Here is a 17,477-nt window from a genome sequence, read left to right as displayed (position 1 = left end):
TGTGGCTCAAGTCCCCAATCTAGGTTGTTGTCTCTCCCTGGTTCTGGGGTCCTTGGTTTCCCTGTTCTGGGTCCCTGATTTCCTACTCTGTGATTGGTTGTTTTAACACTTCAGCTCCTCAGGGGCAGTGAATGATGTCTGAGATCTCCGAGAGAACCTGTGTTTCTTTATTTTGTTTTATGTTATTTATTTCTTTGTTCGGTTATTTATGTTTTCTTTTATTTACTGATCCATTCATTCATTTATTTATTTATTTAAGTTTTTTCGAGACAGGGTTTCTCTGTGTAGCTTTGTGCCTCTCCTGGAACTCGCCTTGGAGACCAGGCTGGCCTCAAAACTTACAGAGGCCTGCCTGGCTCTGCCTCCTGAGTGCTGGGATTAAAGGCGTGGGCCACCACCATCCAGCACAAACTGGGATTCTTTAACCGAACTCTGTTAGCTTTTTGGCTCTAATTCTGAAGCTAGGGCATTTTTCTTTTCCTGCGTCTCATTCCAGGAACAAAGTGTGTTTCTTTTTCCCTGGTTTGACACTCAGGGCAGGTTTCTTTGGTGTTGCATTGAGGGAATAACTGTTTGTTACTCTGGCTGAGGTACCAAGATGCAGGGTCACAGTACATGATTTTCCTGCTCTGTGATTGGTTGGTTTCAGTGCTTGGCTAAAGGCCGAGAGGCTGTGGTCTCAGAGGCAAACTGTGTTTCCTTCACTGACCTTTCTTAGCCTTTTGGCTCTAACTCTAGGGCCAGGGCTTATATTTTTACTCAGTCTGCCGCCCCTGCCCCTAATACAAATTGCGTTGCTCTAGCCCTGGTTTCACAATCCCGTAATTTTTCCTTGGCTCTGGGATTAGAGCGTTTCTTTCTCTGGCTCAGGTCTAAGATCTAGGCTGTGTTTCTTTCCCTGCTTCCCCTCTGCAGGGTGAGGTTACTTGATTTCCTCTTCTGTGATTGGTTGGTTTCACTGGTGGGATAAAGGAAGAGATGGCTGTGAGATCAGGGCCCAAGTGTGTTCCTTTAACTGAACAGTCTTGGCTTTCTGGCTCTAAATCTGAATCCAGGGCATTTTCCTTTCACTGGCTCTGATCCTAGGGACAAAGTGTGTTTCTTTAGCACTAATTTCTCATTCAGGGCACTTTTCTTTGGTGCTGCATTGAGGGAGAAGGAGTTTCTTTCTCTGGCTCAAGTCCCAGATCCAGGGTGTGTTGCTTTTCCTGGTTCTGGGATGCAGGGTCCTGTTACAAGATTTCCTGCTCTGTGATTGGTTGGTTTCACTGGTTAGTCAGAGGTAGAGAAAGCTCTGATCTCAGAGCCAAACTGCGTTTCTTTCACTGGCCTTTCTAGCTTTTTTGGCTCTAATTCTGGGGCCAGGGCCCATGTCTCACACTTGCTGTGATTCAAGGGACAAAGTGTGTTTCTTTGGCGGTGGTTTCACAGTCAGGACAGGTTTCTTTGGCTCTGGGTTTAGTGATCATGCATTTCTTCTCTCTGGCTCAGGTTTCAGATCCAGGGTGTGTTTCTTTCCCTGGTTCTGGTCTCCATGGTGAGGTTATTTAATTTCCTGCTCTGTGATTGGCTGGTCTTACGGATTGGCTACAGGCAGAGATGGCTCTGATCTCAGAGCCAAACTGTGTTTCTTGCACTGGCCTTTCTTAGCATTTTTGCTCTAAATCTGAGGACAGGGCATTATTCTTTCTCTGGCTCTGATTCTATGGGCAAAGTGTGTTTCTTTGGCAGTGGTTTCAGACTCAGGGCATGTTTCTTTGGCTCTGGGTTTAGGGATAATGTGCTTCTTTCTCTGGCTCAGGTCTCACATCCAGGGTGTGTTTCTTTCCCTGGTTCTGGTCTCCATGGTGAGGTCACTGAATTTCCTCTTCTGTGATTGGTTGGTTTCAGTGCTTGGCTAAAGGCAGAGAGGCTGTGGTCTCAGAGGCAAACTGTGTTTCTTGCACTGGCTTTTCTTAGGCCTTTGGCTCTGAATCTCTTGTCGAGGTGTTTTTCTTTCACTGGCTCTCATTCCATGGACAAAGTGTGTTTCTTTGGCACTGGGTTCACAGTCAGGGCAGGTCTCCTAGGGGCTGCATTTAGGGAGAAAATGTTGCTTCTTGAGTTTCAGGTCCCAGATCCACGTGTGTTTCTTTCTCATTTTCTGGGAGGCAGGGTCAGCGTGCCTGATATTCAGCTCTGGGATTGGTTGTGTTCACTGGTCTGTTCCTTAGAGTCAGAGATGGCTGTGATGTCAGAGGCAAACTGTGTTTCCTTCACTGGCCTTTCTTAGCCTTTTGGCTCTAATTCTGGGACCAGAGTTCGTATTTTTCCTCACTCCGCTTGCCGATACATAGTGTGTTGTTGCTCTAGCCCTGGTTTCACAATCCCGTAATTTTTCCTTGGCTCTGGGATTAGAGTGTTTCTTTCTCTGGCTCAGGTCTAAGATCTAGGCTGTGTTTCTTTCCCTGCTTCCCCTCTGCAGGGTGAGGTTACTTGATTTCCTCTTCTGTGATTGGTTGGTTTCACTGGTGGGATAAAGGAAGAGATGGCTGTGAGATCAGGGCCCAAGTGTGTTCCTTTAACTGAACAGTCTTGGCTTTCTGGCTCTAAATCTGAATCCAGGGCATTTTCCTTTCACTGGCTCTGATCCTAGGGACAAAGTGTGTTTCTTTAGCACTAATTTCTCATTCAGGGCACTTTTCTTTGGTGCTGCATTGAGGGAGAAGGAGTTTCTTTCTCTGGCTCAAGTCCCAGATCCAGGGTGTGTTGCTTTTCCTGGTTCTGGGATGCAGGGTCCTGTTACAAGATTTCCTGCTCTGTGATTGGTTGGTTTCACTGGTTAGTCAGAGGTAGAGAAAGCTCTGATCTCAGAGCCAAACTGCGTTTCTTTCACTGGCCTTTCTAGCTTTTTTGGCTCTAATTCTGGGGCCAGGGCCCATGTCTCACACTTGCTGTGATTCAAGGGACAAAGTGTGTTTCTTTGGCGGTGGTTTCACAGTCAGGACAGGTTTCCTTGGCTCTGGGTTTAGTGATCATGCATTTCTTCTCTCTGGCTCAGGTTTCAGATCCAGGGTGTGTTTCTTTCCCTGGTTCTGGTCTCCATGGTGAGGTCACTGAATTTCCTCTTCTGTGATTGGTTGGTTTCAGTGCTTGGCTAAAGGCAGAGAGGCTGTGGTCTCAGAGGCAAACTGTGTTTCCTTCACTGGCCTTTCTTAGCCTTTTGGCTCTAATTCTGGGACCAGAGTATGTATTTTTCCTCACTCTGCTTGCCGATACATAGTGTGTTGTTGCTCTAGCCCTGGTCACTGGGTCACACAATTTTTCCTTGGCTCTGGGATTAGAGGGTTTCTTTCTCTAACCCAGGTCTAAGACCTAGGGTGTATTTCTTTGCCTGGTTCTCCTCTGCATGGTGAGGTTACATGATTTCTTCTTCTGTGATTGGTTGGTTTCACTGTTTGGTCAGGGCCAGAGATGGCTGTGATCTCAGAGCCAAACTGTGTTGCTTTCACAGGCCTTTCCTTCCTGTTTGGCTCTAATTCTGGGGCCAGGGCACATTTCTGTCACTGACTGTGCTTCTGGAGACAAAGTGTGTTTCTTTGGCAGTGGTTTCAGAGTCAGGGCATGTTTCTTTGGTGCTGGCTTTGGGGATAAATTATTTTTTTGTGGCTCAAGTCCCCAATCTAGGTTGTTGTCTCTCCCTGGTTCTGGGGTCCTTGGTTTCCCTGTTCTGGGTCCCTGATTTCCTACTCTGTGATTGGTTGTTTTAACACTTCAGCTCCTCAGGGGCAGTGAATGATGTCTGAGATCTCCGAGAGAACCTGTGTTTCTTTATTTTGTTTTATGTTATTTATTTCTTTGTTCGGTTATTTATGTTTTCTTTTATTTACTGATCCATTCATTCATTTATTTATTTATTTAAGTTTTTTCGAGACAGGGTTTCTCTGTGTAGCTTTGTGCCTCTCCTGGAACTCGCCTTGGAGACCAGGCTGGCCTCAAAACTTACAGAGGCCTGCCTGGCTCTGCCTCCTGAGTGCTGGGATTAAAGGCGTGGGCCACCACCATCCAGCACAAACTGGGATTCTTTAACCGAACTCTGTTAGCTTTTTGGCTCTAATTCTGAAGCTAGGGCATTTTTCTTTTCCTGCGTCTCATTCCAGGAACAAAGTGTGTTTCTTTTTCCCTGGTTTGACACTCAGGGCAGGTTTCTTTGGTGTTGCATTGAGGGAATAACTGTTTGTTACTCTGGCTGAGGTACCAAGATGCAGGGTCACAGTACATGATTTTCCTGCTCTGTGATTGGTTGGTTTCAGTGCTTGGCTAAAGGCCGAGAGGCTGTGGTCTCAGAGGCAAACTGTGTTTCCTTCACTGACCTTTCTTAGCCTTTTGGCTCTAACTCTAGGGCCAGGGCTTATATTTTTACTCAGTCTGCCGCCCCCGCCCCTAATACAAATTGCATTGCTCTAGCCCTGGTTTCACAATCCCGTAATTTTTCCTTGGCTCTGGGATTAGAGCGTTTCTTTCTCTGGCTCAGGTCTAAGATCTAGGCTGTGTTTCTTTCCCTGCTTCCCCTCTGCAGGGTGAGGTTACTTGATTTCCTCTTCTGTGATTGGTTGGTTTCACTGGTGGGATAAAGGAAGAGATGGCTGTGAGATCAGGGCCCAAGTGTTCCTTTAACTGAACAGTCTTGGCTTTCTGGCTCTAAATCTGAATCCAGGGCATTTTCCTTTCACTGGCTCTGATCCTAGGGACAAAGTGTGTTTCTTTAGCACTAATTTCTCATTCAGGGCACTTTTCTTTGGTGCTGCATTGAGGGAGAAGGAGTTTCTTTCTCTGGCTCAAGTCCCAGATCCAGGGTGTGTTGCTTTTCCTGGTTCTGGGATGCAGGGTCCTGTTACAAGATTTCCTGCTCTGTGATTGGTTGGTTTCACTGGTTAGTCAGAGGTAGAGAAAGCTCTGATCTCAGAGCCAAACTGCGTTTCTTTCACTGGCCTTTCTAGCTTTTTTGGCTCTAATTCTGGGGCCAGGGCCCATGTCTCACACTTGCTGTGATTCAAGGGACAAAGTGTGTTTCTTTGGCGGTGGTTTCACAGTCAGGACAGGTTTCTTTGGCTCTGGGTTTAGTGATCATGCATTTCTTCTCTCTGGCTCAGGTTTCAGATCCAGGGTGTGTTTCTTTCCCTGGTTCTGGTCTCCATGGTGAGGTTATTTAATTTCCTGCTCTGTGATTGGCTGGTCTTACGGATTGGCTACAGGCAGAGATGGCTCTGATCTCAGAGCCAAACTGTGTTTCTTGCACTGGCCTTTCTTAGCATTTTTGCTCTAAATCTGAGGACAGGGCATTATTCTTTCTCTGGCTCTGATTCTATGGGCAAAGGGTGTTTCTTTGGCAGTGGTTTCAGACTCAGGGCATGTTTCTTTGGCTCTGGGTTTAGGGATAATGTGCTTCTTTCTCTGGCTCAGGTCTCACATCCAGGGTGTGTTTCTTTCCCTGGTTCTGGTCTCCATGGTGAGGTCACTGAATTTCCTCTTCTGTGATTGGTTGGTTTCAGTGCTTGGCTAAAGGCAGAGAGGCTGTGGTCTCAGAGGCAAACTGTGTTTCTTGCACTGGCTTTTCTTAGGCCTTTGGCTCTGAATCTCTTGTCGAGGTGTTTTTCTTTCACTGGCTCTCATTCCATGGACAAAGTGTGTTTCTTTGGCACTGGGTTCACAGTCAGGGCAGGTCTCCTAGGGGCTGCATTTAGGGAGAAAATGTTGCTTCTTGAGTTTCAGGTCCCAGATCCACGTGTGTTTCTTTCTCTTTTTTCTGGGAGGCAGGGTCAGCGTGCCTGATATTCAGCTCTGGGATTGGTTGTGTTCACTGGTCTGTTCCTTAGAGTCAGAGATGGCTGTGATGTCAGAGGCAAACTGTGTTTCCTTCACTGGCCTTTCTTAGCCTTTTGGCTCTAATTCTGGGACCAGAGTTCGTATTTTTCCTCACTCCGCTTGCCGATACATAGTGTGTTGTTGCTCTAGCCCTGGTTTCACAATCCCGTAATTTTTCCTTGGCTCTGGGATTAGAGTGTTTCTTTCTCTGGCTCAGGTCTAAGATCTAGGCTGTGTTTCTTTCCCTGCTTCCCCTCTGCAGGGTGAGGTTACTTGATTTCCTCTTCTGTGATTGGTTGGTTTCACTGGTGGGATAAAGGAAGAGATGGCTGTGAGATCAGGGCCCAAGTGTGTTCCTTTAACTGAACAGTCTTGGCTTTCTGGCTCTAAATCTGAATCCAGGGCATTTTCCTTTCACTGGCTCTGATCCTAGGGACAAAGTGTGTTTCTTTAGCACTAATTTCTCATTCAGGGCACTTTTCTTTGGTGCTGCATTGAGGGAGAAGGAGTTTCTTTCTCTGGCTCAAGTCCCAGATCCAGGGTGTGTTGCTTTTCCTGGTTCTGGGATGCAGGGTCCTGTTACAAGATTTCCTGCTCTGTGATTGGTTGGTTTCACTGGTTAGTCAGAGGTAGAGAAAGCTCTGATCTCAGAGCCAAACTGCGTTTCTTTCACTGGCCTTTCTAGCTTTTTTGGCTCTAATTCTGGGGCCAGGGCCCATGTCTCACACTTGCTGTGATTCAAGGGACAAAGTGTGTTTCTTTGACGGTGGTTTCACAGTCAGGACAGGTTTCTTTGGCTCTGGGTTTAGTGATCATGCATTTCTTCTCTCTGGCTCAGGTTTCAGATCCAGGGTGTGTTTCTTTCCCTGGTTCTGGTCTCCATGGTGAGGTCACTGAATTTCCTCTTCTGTGATTGGTTGGTTTCAGTGCTTGGCTAAAGGCAGAGAGTCTGTGGTCTCAGAGGCAAACTGTGTTTCCTTCACTGGCCTTTCTTAGCCTTTTGGCTCTAATTCTGGGACCAGAGTATGTATTTTTCCTCACTCTGCATGCCGATACATAGTGTGTTGTTGCTCTAGCCCTGGTCACTGGGTCACACAATTTTTCCTTGGCTCTGGGATTAGAGGGTTTCTTTCTCTAACCCAGGTCTAAGACCTAGGGTGTATTTCTTTGCCTGGTTGTGGTCTCCATGGTGAGGTTACATGATTTCCTCTTCTGTGATTGGTTGGTTTCACTGTTTGGTCAGGGCCAGAGATGGCTGTGATCTCAGAGCCAAACTGTGTTGCTTTCACAGGCCTTTCCTTCCTGTTTGGCTCTAATTCTGGGGCCAGGGCACATTTCTGTCACTGACTGTGCTTCTAGGGAAAAAGTGTGTTTCTTTGGCAGTGGTTTCAGAGTCAGGGCATGTTTCTTTGGTGCTGGCTTTGGGGATAAATTATTTTTTTGTGGCTCAAGTCCCCAATCTAGGTTGTTGTCTCTCCCTGGTTCTGGGATCCTTGGTTTCCCTGTTCTGGGTCCCTGATTTCCTACTCTGTGATTGGTTGTTTTAACACTTCAGCTCCTCAGGGGCAGTGAATGATGTCTGAGATCTCCGAGAGAACCTGTGTTTCTTTATTTTGTTTTATGTTATTTATTTCGTTGTTCGGTTATTTATGTTTTCTTTTATTTACTGATCCACTCATTCATTTATTTATTTATTTAAGTTTTTTCGAGACAGGGTTTCTCTGTGTAGCTTTGTGCCTCTCCTGGAACTCGCCTTGGAGACCAGGCTGGCCTCAAAACTTACAGAGGCCTGCCTGGCTCTGCCTCCTGAGTGCTGGGATTAAAGGCGTGGGCCACCACCATCCAGCACAAACTGGGATTCTTTAACCGAACTCTGTTAGCTTTTTGGCTCTAATTCTGAAGCTAGGGCATTTTTCTTTTCCTGCGTCTCATTCCAGGAACAAAGTGTGTTTCTTTTTCCCTGGTTTGACACTCAGGGCAGGTTTCTTTGGTGTTGCATTGAGGGAATAACTGTTTGTTACTCTGGCTGAGGTACCAAGATGCAGGGTCACAGTACATGATTTTCCTGCTCTGTGATTGGTTGGTTTCAGTGCTTGGCTAAAGGCCGAGAGGCTGTGGTCTCAGAGGCAAACTGTGTTTCCTTCACTGACCTTTCTTAGCCTTTTGGCTCTAACTCTAGGGCCAGGGCTTATATTTTTACTCAGTCTCTCCCCCCCACCCCCCGCCCCCAATACAAAGTGTGTTGCTCTAGCCCTGGTTACACAATCCCGTAATTTTTCCTTGGCTCTGGGATTAGAGTGTTTCATTCTCTGGCTCAGGTCTAAGATCTAGGCTGTGTTTCTTTCCCTGCTTCCCCTCTGCAGGGTGAGGTTACTTGATTTCCTCTTCTGTGATTGGTTGGTTTCACTGGTGGGATAAAGGAAGAGATGGCTGTGAGATCAGGGCCCAAGTGTGTTCCTTTAACTGAACAGTCTTGGCTTTCTGGCTCTAAATCTGAATCCAGGGCATTTTCCTTTCACTGGCTCTGATCCTAGGGACAAAGTGTGTTTCTTTAGCACTAATTTCTCATTCAGGGCACTTTTCTTTGGTGCTGCATTGAGGGAGAAGGAGTTTCTTTCTCTGGCTCAAGTCCCAGATCCAGGGTGTGTTGCTTTTCCTGGTTCTGGGATGCAGGGTCCTGTTACAAGATTTCCTGCTCTGTGATTGGTTGGTTTCACTGGTTAGTCAGAGGTAGAGAAAGCTCTGATCTCAGAGCCAAACTGCGTTTCTTTCACTGGCCTTTCTAGCTTTTTTGGCTCTAATTCTGGGGCCAGGGCCCATGTCTCACACTTGCTGTGATTCAAGGGACAAAGTGTGTTTCTTTGGCGGTGGTTTCACAGTCAGGACAGGTTTCCTTGGCTCTGGGTTTAGTGATCATGCATTTCTTCTCTCTGGCTCAGGTTTCAGATCCAGGGTGTGTTTCTTTCCCTGGTTCTGGTCTCCATGGTGAGGTTATTTAATTTCCTGCTCTGTGATTGGCTGGTCTTACGGATTGGCTACAGGCAGAGATGGCTCTGATCTCAGAGCCAAACTGTGTTTCTTGCACTGGCCTTTCTTAGCATTTTTGCTCTAAATCTGAGGACAGGGCATTATTCTTTCTCTGGCTCTGATTCTATGGGCAAAGTGTGTTTCTTTGGCAGTGGTTTCAGACTCAGGGCATGTTTCTTTGGCTCTGGGTTTAGGGATAATGTGCTTCTTTCTCTGGCTCAGGTCTCACATGCAGGGTGTGTTTCTTTCCCTGGTTCTGGTCTCCATGGTGAGGTCACTGAATTTCCTCTTCTGTGATTGGTTGGTTTCAGTGCTTGGCTAAAGGCAGAGAGGCTGTGGTCTCAGAGGCAAACTGTGTTTCCTTCACTGGCCTTTCTTAGCCTTTTGGCTCTAATTCTGGGACCAGAGTATGTATTTTTCCTCACTCTGCTTGCCGATACATAGTGTGTTGTTGCTCTAGCCCTGGTCACTGGGTCACACAATTTTTCCTTGGCTCTGGGATTAGAGGGTTTCTTTCTCTAACCCAGGTCTAAGACCTAGGGTGTATTTCTTTGCCTGGTTCTCCTCTGCATGGTGAGGTTAGATGATTTCCTCTTCTGTGATTGGTTGGTTTCACTGTTTGGTCAGGGCCAGAGAGGGCTGTGATCTCAGAGCCAAACTGTGTTTCTTGCACTGGCTTTTCTTAGGCTTTTGGCTCTGAATCTCTGGTTGAGGTGTTTTTCTTTCACTGGCTCTGATTCCAGGGACAAAGTGTGTTTCTTTGGCACTGGGTTCACAGTCAGGGCAGGTCTCCCTGGGGCTGCATTTAGGGAGAAAATGTTGCTTCTTGAGTTTCAGGTCCCAGATCCACGTGTGTTTCTTTCTCTTTTTCTGGGAGGCAGGGTCAGCGTGCCTGATATTCAGCTCTGGTTTTGGTTGTGTTCACTGGTCTGTTCCTTAGAGTCAGAGATGGCTGTGATGTCAGAGGCAAACTGTGTTTCCTTCACTGGCCTTTCTTAGCCTTTTGGCTCTAATTCTGGGACCAGAGTTCGTATTTTTCCTCACTCCGCTTGCCGATACATAGTGTGTTGTTGCTCTAGCCCTGGTCACTGGGTCACACAATTTTTCCTTGGCTCTGGGATTAGAGGGTTTCATTCTCTAACCCAGGTCTAAGACCTAGGGTGTATTTCTTTGCCTGGTTCTCCTCTGCATGGTGAGGTTACATGATTTCCTCTTCTGTGATTGGTTGGTTTCACTGTTTGGTCAGGGCCAGAGATGGCTGTGATCTCAGAGACAAACTGTGTTTCCTTCACTGACCTTTCTTAGCCTTTTGGCTCTAACTCTAGGGCCAGGGCTTATATTTTTACTCAGTCTGCCGCCTCCGCCCCTAATACAAAGTGTGTTGCTCTTGCCCTGGTTTCACAATCCCGTAATTTTTCCTTGGCTCTGGGGTTAGAGGGTTTCTTTCTCTGGCTCAGTTCTAAGATCTAGGCTGTGTTTCTTTCCCTGCTTCCCCTCTGCAGGGTGAGGTTTCTTGATTTCCTCTTCTGTGATTGGTTGGTTTCACTGGTGGGATAAAGGAAGAGAGGGCTGTGAAATCAGGGCCCAAGTGTGTTCCTTTAACTGAACAGTCTTGGCTTTCTGGCTCTAATTCTGAATCCAGGGCATTTTCCTTTCACTGGCTCTGATCCTAGGGACAAAGTGTGTTTCTTTAGCACTAATTTCTCATTCAGGGCACTTTTCTTTGGTGCTGCATTGAGGGAGAAGGAGTTTCTTTCTCTGGCTCAAGTCCCAGATCCAGGGTGTGTTGCTTTTCCTGGTTCTGGGATGCAGGGTCCTGTTACAAGATTTCCTGCTCTGTGATTGGTTGGTTTCACTGGTTAGTCAGAGGTAGAGAAAGCTCTGATCTCAGAGCCAAACTGTGTTTCTTTCACTGGCCTTTCTAGCTTTTTTGGCTCTAATTCTGGGGCCAGGGCCCATGTCTCACTCTTGCTGTGATTCAAGTGACAAACTTTTGCTTATGGTGTTTTGTCACAGCCATAGAAACCCTAACTAAAACAGTGCAGATCCAGAATGAGTTTGTTTAGCAGATCAATGTACTCTGGGCTATGTTTTCTAGATAATGGAGAGTCATCAGTACTTTTCCGGTAGGATTGACCTGGTCCTAGTAAGGTTTACAAAGCACAGGCTGGGCCAGCATAGGGACTCCTATGGAGGAATAGGACTGGAGACAGAAACTATCAAAGTGAAGTTGTGGAGAAAGGTACCATCTCTGAAGATCTCCAGCAGAAAAAAATTTGGTAATCCCTAAGAGAAATAGCAATATTCAGTGAGCCATACAGTAAGCATTATTAATAACCATGTGAGTCATCTTGTTAAATCCTCACAATAAACCTATGAGATACATAGGCATCATTAACGCCATTTTGTGCATGATAAAACAGGAACATAGAGATAAAGACATTTGATGTACAGAACTAGTAATTGGAAGAGCCTATATTCCAAACTCTGGCGATTTTGCTAGCCATTACCTCCCTGCTCCCTCCAATAGATTAAACCTATGGCTTTCCCTAAGCACTCTACTACTTGCCATATCATATCTAAAAGATCTCATTAACTACCAAAGGCTAACCATGAACCTAAGAAGGTCTTCAACTTGCTATCCTCCTTCCTCAGCCCTCCAAGTAGCCAGAATTACAGGCCTATCCTCCCAGGCCTGCCTCTTTTCTTAAGGACTTTATTGTTTTGCCTTGATTGGCTGTGGGAAATGAGAATGTTATGAGTCTCAGGTGTAACTTTCCAGACATCCATATCAAATGGGTTGAATAGGATTGTATTTCTCATTCCTAATTTGATAGTTTTCCTTAGCATACTAGAGACAACTGAGCTTTCACATTTGCATTGTATTCATCAAAATGCAAAATGGAGACAGAGAACAGATATTGGGGTAGGTAGGAGTAACTATCTATTGTTGTGGAATACTATTTTAAGGTGTGTTGCTTTGGTTTATGTTGCATTTGTTTAACTCTGTGAAACTGTGTCATTGTGTCTGTCTAAAACACCTGATGTTCTAATAAAGAACTGAATGGCTAATAGCAAGGAAGGAGAAAGGATGGGCTTGGAGGGCAGGCAGAGAGAATATATAGAAGGAGAAATTAGGAGAAAGAAGTAGCAGCCACAGAAGGAAGAGGATATCTGGGGCCAGCCACCCAGCTGTACAGCAAGCCACGGAGTAAGTAAGAGAATGGGAAAAGTCCAGAAGCAAAAGCTAGATGGGATAATTTAAGTTAAGGAAAGCTGTCTAGAAACAAGCAAGCTAAGGCCAGACACCCATAATTAAGAATAAGCCTCCATGTGTGATTTATTTGGGAGCTGGGTGGCAAGCCCCCCAAAAAGATAAAAACAAATAACAAGCCATCTCTGCTGTAAAAGACAATCCAGGATTCTGTCATTACCTGGACGGTTGCTTGGAGCATATAATTGCCACCAATTAAAGTTGAAAACACAAGAAACTAGATAGAATTCATTTTTTGGTTATATTTTATTGATGTATGTGACTACATGTGTAGAGGTCAGAAGAGAACTTGTGGAAGTCAGTTCTTTCCTTCTCCATTGCAGTTGGCTCTCTCCTTCCACCATGTGGGTACTGAGGATTGAATTCCAGTGGTCAGGCTTGGGGTAGGTACCTTTACCCACTGAGCTATGTCATGGACTGAAAATCAGTTAAAGTTCTATTGTTTTCTGTCCAGCTGTGTAGTTCTAGTGGGGCCTTCCATTCACAATATCTTATCTCCTAAGCCACAGTTGATTTGATTGGTTAATATATGGACTATGTGATCTAGGTTAGACAGTCAGAATTCTTCTTTTTGATTTTTTTTTCTGGTTTAATTGGGGAGAAATAGTATGTTCCAGTTTATATTAGGCATCTAAATACTCCCCCTCAATTAGTTTTGTGTGGCCCAGTTATGGGATGTATAGTTAGAAATTTCTGGTAGCCTTTTTACAAACTTAGGAGGGAAACTTGTCTAAAAGAATGGGATTTGGTGGCTGAGCAACTGAGAGCTTCCCAGTGGTGTTTAAATCTCCAGTCTTGCTTGTACTTGAGTCCCATCTACCTGTGAGGCCTCCAATAGATTCTGTTTTGTCTTGAGTTTAACTTGTGTTTTTGTTACTTGAAATCAATGAAGTCCTGATTAAAGCTCTATGCTAAAGGGCTGGACAGTTCTGGAATCAGTGTAGATGCGCGAAGCATTAATCTAATTAATCTTTATCAATAAAAAATCAGGGGTTGGGGGATTTAGCTCAGTGGTAGAGCGCTTGCCTAGCAAGCGCAAGGCCCTGGGTTCAGTCCTCAGCTCCAGAAAAAAAGAAAATAAATAAAAATAAAAATAAAAATCAGGAGTCAGGTATCATGGTAAAAACATGAACAATCAGAAAATCAGGGGAGCAACCATAGTTGCTTCCTACCTCCCTGGTTCCTCTGACCAAAAGGGTTGAGATGCTCTCTCCACTCTGCCTTACTATTTCCTGTCTCCTCTTTCTACAGTCCTCAAAACATCTATGGTTAGCTAGTGGTTGTCTCCTCCCTCTGACTCCAAGCAAGCTTTATTTGTCAGAACACGATCAAAATATCACACAACAAATGTGTTTAGCATTTGTGTGTATGTCAGAAGGGCTATTAATAGTAGCCAGAAGCAAGAAGACAATTTGCAAAACTGTTTGTTGGTCTACCTGAAAACTGACAATCAACAGGACCACAACATCAGAGGCTGCTGTAGCTCTGAGTAGGTTTGCTATGCCCACTCTTCTAGATATTTATATCTACAGGCTGGCTGTCTTTACATTGTTGTTACAGGATTACTGTTCACTATTTGAATGAGCATTTCCACTCTCTATCATTTGGCATAGTAACAAAGCTGCTTAGTAAACCATGTCTGATCCATGGGGCAGCCTGGGTCCTCATGGTCCGAGCTGCCTGAATCATCCACATGCAGGTGCTGGGCAGTCAGGAGCCATTATGATGAGCAAGTATATGGTGGAAAATAGGAGAGAAAGAGAGGTGGAATGGTTCATGAGCTGTGGTAAGAGGTAGTTCTGAGGAAGCTAGGGCAGTGAGGAATAGTCTGATGTTGGTGGCCTGCTTGCCACCTGGGACCAGGGTGATGTCCAGGCCTGTGCTACTGCCTACAGCCATATCTGGGTCTGCAACAGCCAGGGTCTATGTTGATGTCCATGACCCATGTTGCCACCAAGGGCACAGGGATGCCTGGGGTGTGGGATGCCACCTGTAGCCATTTTGGTGTCCGAGGTCCATGCCACCACCAGGGCCATGTTAATCTGAGTGGCCTATGCTGCCACTGGGAGACATGATGACATCCAGGCCTGGGCTGCTGCAGTGGGGGGGGGGGGGGTGGAGAGTGTCTATGACCCTGCAACACCCAGGGTCTATGTTAATGTCTATGGCTTCAGTAACCACTAAAGGCTGGGCAGATGACTGGGGTCTGTTCAAACACCTGAGTCAATGTTGGTCTCCTAGGACCATGCTTCCACTGGGGCCATATCAATCTAGATGGCCTATTTTTCCACCCAGGGCCATGGTGACATCCAAGACCCGGCTAAGGCGAGTGGCCATGTCTAGGTCCGTAGCTTTATTGCAGCCAGATTCTGTGTTAATATAAATGACTCCTGATACCACTGAAGGCCATGCAAATACCTGGGGTCTGGGCTGTCACCTGAGGCCAGGTGGGGATCTGAGGGTGCAGCAGGGCCATACAGATCTGAATGGACTGCACTGCCACATAAGGTGCCATGGTGACATCTGGAACTGGGCTGCAGCTGAGGGCCATGTCTCAGTCCACGGCCCTACAGCAGCCAGGGTCTCTGTGGATAGCTATGGCTCATGATACCATCAAAGGTCATGGTGATGCCAGGGGTCTGTTCTGCCACCTGGAGCCATGTTGGTGTCCAAGTGCTACACTGCTGCTGAAGTCATAGCAATCAGAGTGGCCTGTGCTGCTACCTGGGGCCAAAGTGACATTTGAACCCAGACCATATGGCCATGCCACCACCAGGGCCATGCCAATGTGAGTGGCCTATGCTGCCATCTGGGGCCATGGTGTTGTCCAGGCCAGGGCTGCTACCTAGGGCCCTGTCTATGCCTGTGGCCCTACCACAGCCAGGGTCTGAGTTGATGTCTATTGCTCCAGATACCATTGAAGGCTGTGCTGATGCCAGGGTTCTGGGCTGCCACCCAGGACCATGTTGGTGTCCAAGGGTTTTTCTGCTGCAGGGGCCATGACGATCTGGGTGGCCTGCACTGCCACCTGGGGCTGTGGTATCTGAGCCTGGGCTGCTACCAGGGACCATGTTTGGGTCCGTGGTCCTATCACAGTGAGAGTCTGTGATGGCTGTAGCCCATGGTGCCACCAGAGGCCACACAGTTGCCTAGGGTCTAGCCATTCCCTGTGGCCATGTTGGTGTCCAATGCTGCTGCTGGGGTCATGGTGTCATTTGGGCCAAGGCTGCTGCCAAGGCCATATCTGGGTCTGTGGCCCAACAGCAGCCAGGTTCTCTGAGTTGATGTCCATGGCTCCTGATCCTATCAAAGGCAATGTTGATGCTAGGGGTCTGGGCCACCACCACCTGTGGCCATGTTGGTATACACAGACCTTGTTGCCATGAGGGCCATGTGAATCCAAGTGGCCTGCACAGCCACATGGGACTGGGCATGGACTGCTGCTGTGGGCCATATCTGGGTCCATGGCCCAACAGCAGCAAGGGTCTGGGCTTATGTCCATGGCTCATGTTACCTCTTGGGGTCATAGGAATCATGCATGCTGAAATCCGAGGGCCATGCTGAGTCAACCATATCTCTCACTGGCCCCAGGATAGTTGGCCCTGCCCATCGCTAGACACTGCAGTAGGAGAGCTGGTGACCCCTTTCCCCCTATGGGAGAGCTGACCCCAGCACTCAGGAGAGATGGTCCCACCCCTCACCACAGGCATGGGAGAGCTGGTCCCAATGGCCTGGGCTTAGGAGAGCTGGCTCTGTCCCTCACATGAAGGGGTGATCCCAATGGCCTGGACCAACCAGCTGGGCTACCACTCAGACCCACATCCTGGGCCTTGGGTTGGCCCACCCTAACAGCTGCCCCATCTATGACTTTCTGGAAGGGTCTGGTCTTGCAGAATGATAACCACAGGCTCTCTGTGACTCAGGGCAACAACAGGGTATCTGAGAGGCGTTTCGATGAAGACCCAGTAATGATTGTGTACTAGAAGACAGAGGCCTTGAATCAGATCAATGACTCATTGAAATGGGGGTGATTGAACAAAAGGATATACTACATGACACACTGCAGCTCCTGATGACATTAGGATGAATGAAGAGGTGTTGGAAAGATGGAGGAGTGAGGTGGGTTTCTTGTTTGTTTGTTTTGTTTTTAATTTTTTTGGGGGGAGCATATTGCAGGAGTGAGGGGTAGATAGAGAGGGACTGGGAGGTCAGCAGGATTAGAGTACATGGTGTGAAATTTCCAAAGAATCAATAAAGAATTATATTTACCGGGTGGTGGTGGTGTACACCTTTAATCATAGCACTCAGGAGGCAGAGCCAGGCGAATCTCTGTGAGTTTGAGGCCAGCCTGGGCTACAGAGCAAGATCTAAGACAGGCACCAAAACTACACAGAGAAACCCTGTCTCGAAAAACCAAAAGAAAAAAAAAAAGAAACAAGAAAAAAAAAAGAATTACATTTAAAAAAGAAAAATCCTTATCTGCACCCAGGTGGTAATGGTGAACACCTTTTACCCCAGCACTCCGAAGGCAGAGGCAGATGGATCTTTGTGAGTTCAAGGCCAACCTGGTTTACAGAGGGAGTCCTAGGACAGCTAGTGCTGTTACACAGAGAAACCCTGTCTTGAAAAAAATAACAACTAACAAACAAAATAACAACCAAAAAATAACAACAACCCTTGTCTGCTAATCTGGCATATTGGTCATTTGGGGATCAATCTTTTTGAGTGCCTAAACTTTTCAATACAGATCACATTTTCCTGTTCTCTATGTAAATCCAATCATTCTGGTTTGTCTTGTGGACATTGTAAAAGACTTTCTACAGACTATGGGTACCATTGTGTCCCTATGAAGAGCATTGATATTTTGTTTATGTTTTAGCAGGTAGTCAAGTGGACAGAACTTGGAGAACACCCTCAACCTCTGTGAAGAACAAGTGGAACTGAGTTTAGCCTGTAGCTAGGCTGTTTAGAGATGGTGCTACATCTGCATAATTCAAAGGTCAGCAAGAAACATGGGCAGTTATTATGCAGAATCTGGATCCTCCCAATCAGGCTCCCTCCATTCCAGAAGTCTTCCCTCCACACTGTCCAGCTGATATGAAAACCCTGAACTCTGTCCTCTGATCTTCAAGCCAGTAAGGTTCAATTTAAGCCACCACTCAGGAACATGACTTAGGGCTATGTTGTGGCTAAAAGCCTTAAAAATGGGGATCTCATCTAGTTCTGACCTTTTCTTTGAAATGCTAGTTTTCTTTGAGTTTGAGTTTTTTACTGCTTCAGGTTACTTGTCAATACTTTTATGTAGTTTTTTAGGCAGAGTTTCTAAGCACAT

General features: G+C 46.5%; 1 protein-coding gene across 12 annotated transcripts in view; it reads left to right on the top strand.

Moving 5' to 3' along the window:
• Slc25a53 (solute carrier family 25 member 53) overlaps window positions 1–17,477 on the top strand; it is a 98,065-nt gene that overhangs the window by 53,451 nt on the left and 27,137 nt on the right. For 10 of the 12 annotated variants that reach the window (XR_004943702.1, XM_036175011.1, XM_036175012.1 and 7 more), the window contains 2 exons: window positions 16,069–16,264; window positions 17,028–17,144. The gene's annotated coding sequence lies outside the window, so the exon portion shown is untranslated. Of the gene's footprint in view, window positions 1–13,480; window positions 13,635–16,068; window positions 16,265–17,024; window positions 17,145–17,477 lie in introns of those variants that run through there. The other 2 variants (XM_036175014.1, XM_036175005.1) reach the window with 2 other exon arrangements.

This window comes from Onychomys torridus, chromosome X, assembly GCF_903995425.1.
Source record: "Onychomys torridus chromosome X, mOncTor1.1, whole genome shotgun sequence".
Taxonomy (NCBI): Eukaryota; Metazoa; Chordata; class Mammalia; order Rodentia; family Cricetidae; genus Onychomys; species Onychomys torridus.
This window is presented reverse-complemented; position numbering and strand designations above follow the sequence as displayed.